Raw genomic sequence first — 12,819 nt, forward strand, 5'->3', positions numbered from 1 at the left:
TCCCATCTTCCAGTCAGACTAGATGGAGAAGCTCTGTACAGCGGGTTATTTTTTCTGACATTTAAAAGGAGTTTATTGAGGAAACGATTTGGAAACCTGCATGTCCTAACTGGACTTTAAAGAAGGATGACAGAGGCGGCGGTGATGAGTAATGTGGGGGGGAGGGGAAGCCACACAACAAGCCTGTCTCCAAGTAAGGAGGAGACACATGTGCCAGTAGCTCCAGACACCTTAATCATCATTTTCTTTTCTTATTTTTTTAAAAACATTTATGTACTGAGGAAGGAAGATGTAAGTCGTCTGTCATTTGGCTGGTATTTGCTGAACCTCTGTTAACACAATTTATCAGTGAGTTGTTCAGCTGCTCTGCTTGTGTTCCTATTTAGTCTTTTACCAAATTCTATCTATCTATCTATCTATCTATCTATCTATCTATCTATCTATCTATCTATCTATCTATCTATCTATCTATCTATCTATCTATCTATCTATCTATCTATCTATCTATCTATCTATCTATCTATCTATCTATCTATCTATCTATCTATCTTTCTATCTATCTATCTATCTATCTATCTATCTATCTATCTATCACTTTGTCCGTCTGTCTAATCTATCTCTATATACATTTTTCATTGGAAGAAATTTGTAAGCACACCCAGGACATATCATCACGTTAAGTTAACATGGAAGTCTTGTTAGCAAGCAATTGCTTATTTACAATGTCCGTAGGCATTAAGAATTGTGCTTCCATCTGGTGAGCCAGACCACTCTTCACTCTGTTTTTGGTTTGGAAATATCTGGTTCTTGCCAGCTGCTTACCTGCAAAAAACAAAACAAAACATTAGCAAGCTTTGGACAGATAGTAGGATGTAACCCATCAATAATCAGATTCCTCAGCTTATTAGGGCTGCGCTTGAGCTACTAGCCTTTCTTTCTGGATGTCCAAGTTAATTTCCTTTAATTGTGGCCACAGTGGTGAAAAAGTTGCAAATTGCAAATATTTTGTTGAATATTAAAATCGGACTCAAGTATATTTGGTGAGTGATTTCATATTAATCTCAAAATACAGTGTCATCAGATTTAGAATTGCTCATTGTGATTTTTTTGTCCCAAATCCCACGTGTTACATTCTAAATGTCCTGGAAATTTCCTTGAATCAGAACCACTTTTGTGTTTTGTTGTTTTCCTGAACAGACCAAAAGGAAGAGAAGTAGGCCCTCTCCCTCTGTGTGATGTCGGGCCCCTAATGACAGTAGCAGAAGCTGCTCTGCATACTTTCACTGGTAGAGTCATTAAAGGGACCAACACCACCCCTGCGTAACCTCTCTGTCTCCTCTCTGTCCCAGGCTGTTCAGCAGAAACATTTCATGAAGTTCCAGAATCTCTGTCCGTCTCCTGTGTTCAACCAGCAGTCAGCAGAACACTGACACGCTGATGATGCGTTTGTGCTCCACAGTTGCAGATGAGCTTGTCAGTGGTAACGGCATCAGAAATCAAATCCCAGTGTACATCGCAGCGACAAGAACCAAAATGATTTGATAGCAGCTCTTTGTTTGAGCTTACGATTTAGAAGCCTTATATGAAGTTCTTCTCAAGAGAAAACAGTCTATCCCAGATGTACTGGAGTCCTGCTACCGTAGAATTGCAGCTGGAGTAAGGGGGGAGGGGGGGGGGGGAATCACACTGTCCAAGAAACTTTTTCAGAGTAAATGTAGACACATGAGGACATTTACCTTCAACTCCCTGACTTTATGTTCCACAACGACGTCACTCTTTTCCAAATAATCACCATGTCAGACTTGTATAGACGCCTGGTTCAAGGTAACACTTCGTTGTGCATTAAACATCTTAACATTGAATCGGTCTGCAGTACTCAATGTCAAAGGCAATAGAATAAAATAGGAGGTGTCTGCATCAGTGGAGGAAACATGACTGGAAATTAAAGAGTGTGTGTTTGTGTGTGTCTGGGAGACATGTCATCCTTGACATCTGATGATTAAAATGCTCCAAGTAAAAGACTGTCTTTTACAAAGTTATTTTTAAACAACTGCTTAACCTTTACATGTTTACTTCAAGACAGTACAACTTTGAATGTATCATAACAAATTCCTGTACTACCTTCTACAAGAACAAATATATGGAAACTCTGTCGTAACTTGCAGACCTGAGCGGTTCATGCACTACAACTAATGTCAGGTTGTGAGTAAATCTCAAAGCTAATGAATGTCTCTTTTAGTTCCACAACACACAAACAAATTTAGTCTTAAAATATGACAAAAAAGTAAATAAGATTAATTATCAGTGAAACGTTAGAGAATCGTGCAGGAGACTGAGATGATAAAAATCAAGTGTTCTGTTAATGAAAAATATCCTACTGTCTACACACACACACACACACACACACACACACACACACACACACACACTCTTATGTAAGTCATTTTTAATTACCAAAACATAATCAGTCCCATAACTGATTTGGCAACAGGGGGAGACAAACTTTCAACAGCCCTGCATATCTGCACATCTCCGACTATTAACTTAGTGACTCTCAGAGCAGACGGAGGTCCAACCCCTTGTCATGACCACACATGAGCATAGCTATTCCCTCTTACATGACAGTAAAAACATGTTAACCTGAAGAAAGGTAGCAGGAGAGGACATGTGTTTTTCTGCTGACACATTATTGGGAGCACATGTAGGTTTTTAGAGAGTCCTTCATGTTTTCCGGTCAGCTCTCTCAGCCCACTAAAGCATGAAGACATTCACGGCCAGATTAGAAACATGTGGGTCTGACCAGGAAGACGGATGATATGTTCTCTGTGAGGTCGTCCAGTTTCTTCTTGATCCAGGTTTTGGAGACCTCTGAAGTCTCTCTAGTAAACATGTGCTAGAGGAAAAGATTTTACCTTTGAGATTTAATAAAAATCCTCAGACTATTCTTCTGAAATTTCTCTGGCATTAGGTAAGAATGTCATCAAGAGCAATACTGATAAAAAAAATGTATAACTGCCTTCAGCCACATATGTATCTGCTGTAGTATTCTGAATTTTAGGTAACTAAATCTCATTTTAGCATTTACCGTTTACCCTGATGATGCTCGACTGACTGAAAGCTTGGGAAGAAGTAAAGAAAATGTTTGCATGGATCTAAATGTGAGGCACGGTGGTGCAGTGGTCAGCACTGTCACCTCACAGCAAGAAGGTTCCAGGTTCCAGTCCCAGCTCCATCACAGGATCTTTCTGTGTGAGTCTCCATGTTCTCCCTGTGTGGGTTCTCTCTGGTACTCCAGCTTCCTCCCACAGTCCAAAGACATCAAGAGGGGACGAGGCTGATTGATACTCTAAATTGACCGTAGGTGTGACTGTGAGTGTGAATGGTTGTCTGTCTCTATGTGTTGGTCCTGTGATGGACTGGTGACCTGTCCAGGGTGAACCCTGCCTCTCGCCTGAAGGCTGCTGGGATAGGATCCAGCCCCCCCCCCCCCCCCCCCGCGACCCCCAACAGGAATAAGCGGAAGAAAATGGATGGATGGATGTTGTCAAGCTCCACCTAGTAGTGGATGCGACAAGTGCACACATTATTTTTGTGCGACATGTCAGCTGTAGAAGTGCCAACACTGCCTCCTTTTATTCTAACCACCTCGTAGCACAAACACTGTCTCAAAAATCAGATATGTGTCGACCAACATGCGTGCCTCATGGTGACGTGTGTGTCTCGCACAAGTAATGTGGTCAGTGTGGCTGCTTCAGTTGACTACACTGATTGTTGACTGCAGTGATTGTCACTATGCTGAAGTTATACATCAAGACAGACGTGTTTCACGTGTGAGTGTAAATCTAAATATCATCATGGTACCAGGGTCCACTCTTCACTGTTGGCAGCTTCAACAAGGACCCTCCATTTGCTCTTGAGTTTCCAGGTACTTAACACATCAAGAATAATACCGGTGATGTTTTGGTTCTATATGATCAAATCCAAACCCATCGCTGTTGAATGTATCCATTGAAAAGGCAAAGCACTGGATGTGTAATGGCAAAAATATTTTCTAACCCTGCGCCAACATTGCAAAAAACTTGGAAACATTTTTTTTTTTATTGATCAATCCCATCTGACTGTCAGTAGTGATGGTGAGCAGATCTGACATCACCAGAGAAATGAATTTGGCCTTTCAAGTTCATGTCACATCGTCTGACATGAACTGAAACAGATCGAGAATTCTAAATGTAATTCCTTTATAGATTCATGTGGAATTGCGGTAGAAGGAATTTCAGTCGATGTGAAGATAATCCTTTCTACATACTTCTGTCCCTAGACGGAGAACAGATGGGAAACCTTCCTCAGCTGGAGGAAGCTCCCACAATCATGAGTTTGCACGAGTAACGGGCTGTTTGAGTCTGGCATTATTCAACTGGAGCTTTAGGAGAGCAAGATGTATTGCACAATGAGACTTAATCTGTTCCCCAGTCAGATGAGTCACTTATAGGCAGGAGGCTCTGTAGAGACCCAGGCGAGGAAGACAGGATAATGCTTCCTGTGAAAGTTCTGAGAAAAATGTTGCAGATCTGACTTACACTGTAAAACTATGAGCACGGCTGCTCCATGCAGCTCTATATCCTTATCTGTGTCTTTATCAATGCACAGGCGTAAATATGGACTTTTGCAAGTGACACAAAACATAAAAAATGTTCTATTGTTGCGTTTTGGTGGTCCTGGCGTTAGAAAGATGGAGGGTGATGAAATAAAACCTGCCTCCCATCCATCCATCCATCCATCCATCCATCCATCCATCCATTGTCTTCTGCTTATTCCTGTTAAGGGTCGTGGGGGGGGGGGGGGGGGGGCTGGAGCCTATCCCAGCGGCTACGGGCGAGAGGTGGGGTTCACCCTGGACAGGTCGACCTGCCTCCCATGTCATGTGATTTAAATTTGGTCGTCTCTTTTGACAGCGAGAATCAGAGTCAGCGGAAGAAAACTATGTGTTGTCAAAGGTCGTACATACCTGAAAATTTCAGGTCTCACCAAGTTACCATGAGAGGCTGCACAGTGGTAGATGAGAGAGCGATTGAAGTAAATGTACAGCATCTGCAACTGTAAAAACACAGGCACAATATGTGATTTACCCATTATTCAACATTAGGTCAACATGGGATATTCCACAAGTCACATGATCAACTGGAAGAAACATTTAATAATTTCAGTGTTAAAGTACTTCTCGTCTTCTCATTAGCTAGACCTGGAAAGTCTAATTTAAGAAAGTTACAACATGAAAAAGGAAACAGTTCAGTGGACTGGCAAACATTACATAATGAGCAAAACGGTTGCAGGCTGTAAAAGGGAAAAGTTCATGTTCAAGCCAAGGACAGCGGAAGACAGAGGGTGGTGGTGCAAGTACCCTGATCTTGAGTTAAAAGCAATACATTACAATGTTGCTTCTTAAGTGCTCTCAAGCAATTTACACCGATCAAATATCCAGAAACAGCATGACAAAACACCCTTTAGCAGCAGTGACATCAGGCTGCAAATAGAAAAGAAAGGTGGGAGATGCAACAGATAAAATGCTGCAACATAGACTTCTTTCCTCTTAAGTGTCTGCGTGTCATATTACATCCAGAAACCTGTTGGGAAAGTAAATCGATGAACAAATCATGTTGCAGCATTATTGATTGGTCAGCTGAAATATGTGTTGTGTTGATTGGTAAACCTTTCAGATTCTTTTGTTTTTTTTTGTTGAGAAACATGGTCAGAGGAGCAGGGGCAGCCAGGGATGTAAGACCAGACCCACTTGGAGGTAAACAAAGATATTTCCATGAGTAAATCATAAAATCATGATGCAGACTTTGATGGATGAATGTAAGATTTTAATATGTATACTGATGAAAAATACAGAATTTATTTTGTACAAAATAATGGGAAAATAAACTATTCTTAATCGGTTCATCATTTTAATTTGCTTTTAAGATTTTTTTTCAATATTCCATTTTTTTTCCCCACCCTTTACTTGCCAGCAAAATGAGACACCAGAGACCTCAGTGGAAGGACGTTGCGCAATCACCTTCGCTCCATGTGTTTCCCTCCTGAAAACGATGAGATCACCGTCTAGGAGCTCCTGGAGCTCCTCTCCTCATCAAACTAACTACTAATCAAGCTGCCACCGTCAAGGCGGAAAACAGATATTCCCCACAGGACGTTGATTATTCTCTCTCTCAACACTGAACAAGAACCCAATATTGGCTCGAGTTTCTGAAAGTACCTTTATATGTTTTCGACCTGGTAGCCATTATGTCGGGTACTTGACTTTCATCTGTGAAGCTCAGGATATATTTCACTCTGATAAACAGTCATGTCACACAGTTTTTCTCCTGCTAATCACAGCGTAAAGCTGCCTCAAATTAGTCTTTTGGAAAATTGTAGGCAACAATCTTGGGGTGCTGATGTACGCGAGCGGACATGAAAAGCTTTACATACTGACGCTCAGCGCTAATCACAAAAGAAAACATCACATTGCAGAGATAAAGAGGAAGGAAGGGTGTGCTGTCATGTCCTCTAGGATCAACACCTGTTAGCAATCTAAGCAGCAGGGTTTGCTTTTTGAATGCAGATGATAAAAATGTCTAAACAAATTTCTGAAATAAACTAAGAACACGGATCATTATTCTTTCTTAGTCAGTAATATTTACACCATCTTCACTTTGAAATGACTTCAGATTAGAATTTGAGAAGTCCGCTGTTCATGTCCTGGCTGAGAAGAGCTACACTTTTCTTTTTTGTCCAATTTAGAAGTTCATCTAAAAAAAACAAACAAACAAATAAATAAATATGATGTGATTGTTCTGAAGTCTATCCCTTCATTGTTTGTATTTTTAAAACAATTTAAGAATATAGTGAATGGGTTTTTTTTTTCCAAATGGACTCTTGTCCTATTTTACACTGCATGTTTTTTTTTTAAACTGCATTAACTTAGAGGAAAAGGACAATAAGAGAAATTAAAAAAAAAAAGAAATTCATTCCATGGGTGTTGTGTACCTGTGTACCTACATGTGCTTGGCCCTTGTATTTGTATATTGTAGTTCTGCATTTCTCCTGCTCTCTTTGTCTTGGTGTTGTTTATAATCTAGGTGAGAGTTTAGTCTGGGAACTGTAAGACTGTCCTCCTGTCCTAATGTTATGATATGTTAAGACAAAGCTGAAATACCAGTCAGGTCACAAAGTGGCACTGCTGCTCTTTAGTGGCAGTGGGGGTTTCAGAACAAAGTTCTAAAATAATAAATTACATTGTGATTAAAAATGCCTGATTGTTTTATTGAATTTTTCAAATTAGGATTAATTGCCAAACAATTGGAAATTTGTATGCTCCGACTTTTACAGTGAAAGTTAACAGAGATTGCGCTCGTAGTGGTTACTTTGATGCTTTTGAACAGAATTTTAGATAAACATGTCTGAACCCATTATCTGCATGTGGAGGTGGCAAAGAGTTTATTCCAGCTGTTCGTTTAAAAAGCAAGTCTGCTTCATTTTAACGGTCTAATTTTTTTTGCTGTTGTAACACACTTAAGAGCTATTTTTCACTTGATTCTGATTCAATATGAAGTGAGAGCCACAAAATATTTGTAGAAAGTGGCTCAAAGGGTGACACCGACACTGAACGATAGCGAGGAGATGTGCTGCAGATGATCTGCTGATGATGATCGAATCATCAAAATATTTCTTCGTAGATATGAACTGTTTACATTATCTGTGGCTTTTGTGTGCTCCAGATGGGGCCATGAACAGACATTTCATCTTGAAATATTGACTTACATTTGTGATCGTGTAGCAGTTTCAGAGAGTTTTCTTTTGTCTTTATTGCAACATCCGGTATAACAGATTAGCAAGGTTAAATCCCTCTTGCTTCCAGTAGATGCTGCTGAACCTGATATCCACGAAAAAATATATATTTCAAATGCAATTCCTGGCAGATCAGGGTCTTATGTTTCTCCAGTAGGTGTCACTGTGTGGTAATGTATTCCACCTGAAGCGCTCATGCCAGCAAATGTGGTATGACTAATCAGAGTTCATATGAGATCCATCGTTCAAGCAAAGAATCCCTTCACTTGGGGCAGAGCTCAAACATGGAGTCTCTGTTCTGAATGAGAGAGCACATCCACTCTGCTGCTCTGTTAAGAGTGCAGATTCTCATTAAACTATAATGGCTTTTAAAGGTTAGCAAGGCTGACTGTAAAGGTCAAAACTGGCATAACCTTCTAGTGGAAATGTTTTTAGAGGAAGAAATGTCTTTGTTTCTTGAAACGCTCAACAAAATGGTTTTCATATGTCAGCTTATGGAATCAATCACTCTTGTCTAAAATGGCTGCAGTAATCAGTGTGTGCAGCTATGGGAAATAAGAAACGACCGGGAGCAGCGACTTCCAAGTGTAAACACATGTAGACTGTTTACCGTTGCATGTTTGCATCTGCATACATGTGAGCAAAAGCATGTTGTTGTGTATGTGCGTGTGTTAGTATGCACATGTGTATTTCTCCACATGTGAACTTGCCACCCAGTCCTGAGTAATGGATGTAATTAACCGGTCACTGTTGCACAAAGCTTTTACATACCATAAGTAACAGTCATGCTCAAGGAAATCACTAGGTAATGGGCGTTGCTCTTCCCAGTGGGACGCTAAATGTCTCATCAGGCTTTTCCTAATTACCTAATTAAAGCATGTGCAGCAGGTTTGTTTTCCCATACTGTCTCGTCCTTTAGTTTGATGGTGTATATTAGATCCTCACAGCATTTATATCATGCCATAAAGTCCTGTAATGCAGCACAACTATCAGTGGTAAAAGTACTCTGAAAAGCATTTGCAGTATGTCCTTCATGGTGTTAAGAAGTGAGACCATTTTAGATTACGTTGAACATCTATATTTTTACATTAAAGGGACTTGTGCCACAAAACCAAATACTGCATAATTTAAGGCGTAGGCCTAGATGAGCCCTTTACAGAAAACCTTGATAAAGGAAAAGGAAATGTGCATTTAAAAATAGAACAAAAGACAACATTAAGCAAAAGTAACTCATACCAATATTACATTTAGTTTTCTCAAAGTCTGAGTCAACCATAGTTTTACTCATTTTGACATCTAATGAGGGTCAAATCCTGAGGAATACCAAACATAATTTTTACAATGTACATGTTCTTAATACAATTCTAGATGGTATAGGTTCTAAGACAGCTGTATAGAAATTACTTAAGTAGTTTTACTGTACTTAAAAGACTATGTAATGAAAGCCTACTCCTGTACATGTTTGTCATATCACACCTGTATCAACTGAACTGAAGTGGAGAAAGTATAGAACCCTGAGGAACACCTGTTTTCTAAGAAGGATGGTTCATCACATAGTGTACAACATTACAGTAAGAGAAGATGTTAATAGATGAAAATTTGGATTAAATCTGTGGTGGATTGGGGGTTGAATCTATGATGGCTGGTAAGGGTTAGGGTGCCAGGAGATCTTGTGTGTTTTTTGAACTTCTTATTGAATGTGGAGTGAAGTGTGGTAGTTGCCTGTCTGTGTTAATAGATGAATGGAGACTTTCAGGATTGGGGGGAGGGCTGCAGGGGGCCTAAGGTGTTCAGAGGTTGGATAGACTGGCCAGATGCACTGTTGTAGCCGTGAGGTGTGTGAAGAGAGGAGCAGCTGGCAGACGGCAGTTCACGGTCAGTTGGTCAGAGGTTGTAATTATGAAGCCCTCTCTGTCACTATGATTATTTCAAGCCTGACAAGATCTGGTGGCATCTCCTCAAACAGCAGCAGAGGACCAATCGACGGTAGATGGAAGGAGCTGACACAGATAGGTGAGGAATGACAGTTAAAAATTAACTGTTTTAGCAAGATTTTGGACCGCTCGAAAACCTTTCAGGCACCTCAGAAGATTTAAGACTTGATGAAAAATAATTTTCTCAGCGGTAAAACCATCCTCAAAGCACCTGTTTGAAGGGGGGTTCTGATTTTTTCTACTTTCAGTCAGACATGTGTGTTGTCTGTATCTTTTACAGTTTTAAAGATCCACTCTGAAATATGTCACAAATTACACGTTAATCTCCCTTTACCTCAGGGGTGTAAAGCAGTTTGGCATCAATGCTGATCATAGTTGAAGTTACAAAATAACATTTACCTCTTTAAAGTACATCCAGTCCAAAATATCTTAAAATGCTTTTGTCTTGAGATTCTCCCACATGTTGATATTAACATGTTAGGAGCCATTTATTCACCTGTTTATATTTGGGAATTTAGTGGTTCATACATTTTTTTTTTTTTTTTGTACAATGTACCTTGTAGCTTTACTTGTAATTGAAAGCATTCCCCCAATAGAAGCAACAGGCTGATGATGTATCAGGTATCAAGGTATTTTGGATTTGATTAAGATCTCCAACTCTGTGACTGTCACCCTGAAATAATAAACAAAGCAGGCAAAGCAAAGTAACTGATCGAGAACATTTTGTGCATCAGGAACATTTACATTGAAGCACCTTGGCAATGAAAAAAACTATAGGAAATAGCAATAGGAAAGCGGAAAAGCATTTCTTTTGTCACCTTCAGAGACTCAATATCTCAGAGTATTAATAAAATAAAAGCCGTTAAATTTTTCACATTCCACATCATCAAGGCTATGGAGTTGCTCAATAGCAGTACATTTTCTGCCAATATGTAACAAAGACAGAAAGGCGGGAGGACTTGAAGCTTTTCATATGGCATGTAAACACGCATACACAAACACACACACACACACACACACACACACACACACACAAGGACTCAAAACTATCATATGAGATGTAACAGCACTAACAGATGATGTGTGTGTTTTATGTATGTTCACAGTCATCCAGGTCAATTCTCAAAAATAATCAATTTGGGCCACTGGACTCACGTCTTGTAAGTGAAGACGTTTCGCCCCTCATCCAAGAAGCTTCTTCAGTTCTAAATTTCTGGTGGGAAGTATCAGGTATAGAACCACCCAGGAGTTGTGTAGTACCTGTGGACAACATGCACAGAGTGATTACAGAGAATGACAGAACCCATACGACAATACTGTGAGAAAGTTCTATATAGAGTTAGGAAACAAAACCACAAAGTTAATGATTATGGTTAATACAATTAACAACAATCATTACAAGATGTCAAAAATCTTGCATGGAAAATATTGGTCAAAAGTGCTACAGCACACTGGGGGTCAGTCAAAAAAACATTTTCAGGGTCAACACAGGTACAGATTGTTAGTAATCAAGGATCAGCACAAAATTTTGTTGAAATGATTAAAGCATATGTTTATTCACAATCTTCAGACAGAAGAGGAAGGAGCTTTATCAGCCTTTCTTCAAAAAATTGAGATAATGAAACAGCGCCATTAAGATTTACAAAGTAAAAGAAGGGGGGGGGGGGCTGGAGCCTTTCCCAGCTGACACTGGACAGATCGCCAGTCTGTCGCAGGGCCATCAGGAGCAATTAGGGGTTCAGTATCTTGCTCAAGGACACTTGACATGGTCACCGGGGGAAGTGAGGATGCAACCAGCGACTCTTTGATTGCTAGATGGCCACTCTACCTCTGAGCCATGTCGCCCCTTTGTAATGTATTATCTCTAGTCAAATTAATAAATCATTCCTATAACCATAAAAATGCTGTATATGTTTTCGATAATTGCCTGATTCCTACAGCGCACTTAATCACCTGCACATCTCACTGAGTGCTGGAAGTGGTTGACTGCACGTGGTCTCTGGTGATTCTGGTGACAGCACTTGGGTTCTGATTCATATTTAGAATCTGCATCACTGACATCAAATCATTCTGTAACCTCTCTTTCTCTGTTTGACACCTTCATCTGTTAGTTCCTCTGTTACCTGAGGTTTGTCTTCAACATTTCACCTATCTATGAATGTGTTTGTTTCTCCTGGCTTGTCTCGCTGGTTTGAAACACCTCCTGTCTGTCTTTCTATCCTCCCTGTGGGCCGTTAGCTATGCAGCGCGTCTGTCACCGTCCCAGCAGTGTGTAGCAGACACAGAGGAGAAAGAGAAGAGGCCATCTGGACTGGGTCACACTGTCACAGCGACCACACGAGACGCAGCCAGAACTCTCCAAACCATAATAACTGTCCGGGTGGGAAGAAATAACGACAGAGAAAACACACAGCAGCTATGGGAACATTTCCCCTCTCTACTTACAGTGGCGCTCTTTCTTTCCGTTCACCCCACCACCTCTCTCTGTGTCTCACTCTTTCTTCACACCTCTTGAGATAGTTCTGCTTACATGAGTTGATAAATCCTTTTTGTGTTCCCCCGTTTATTCACGCTTTGTCTTTGCAATACTGGCTTTGCTTCATTCAAGAGGAAAACAGTGTATCTGCAGAGAGCGAACATTTGGGAAAGAGCCTTTTGTTGGCAGTTTGAAAGAGCAGCTTCCAGTGTGACAATTGGCAGGACACAGAAAGGGGACAAACAGACGTCTGTACACATTCACTGACACACAGTTTCGAGCTGATACGCATGCTGTAACACTCATCTCACACACACACACACACACACACACACACACACACACACACACACACACACACACACACACACACACACACACGCACATCCGAATACCAGGACAGATCTTTGCTCCTGCTTAGTTTAAGTGCATGTCAGGAGGGAACAACAAAGCTGCACCACCAGAGACACAAAACATACAATTCACCTTTTTAAATGTACATTTCCATAACACTGGAACAGTTGCTGGTAAAATAAATTACAATTCTCCTTCCTCTCTGGCATTGTGGAAGTGTTCCTT

Source organism: Aulostomus chinensis, chromosome 2, assembly GCF_037954235.1.
Source record: "Aulostomus chinensis isolate RoL2024-O1b breed Wild chromosome 2, RoL_Achi_v1.0, whole genome shotgun sequence".
NCBI classification, from domain to species: domain Eukaryota; kingdom Metazoa; phylum Chordata; class Actinopteri; order Syngnathiformes; family Aulostomidae; genus Aulostomus; species Aulostomus chinensis.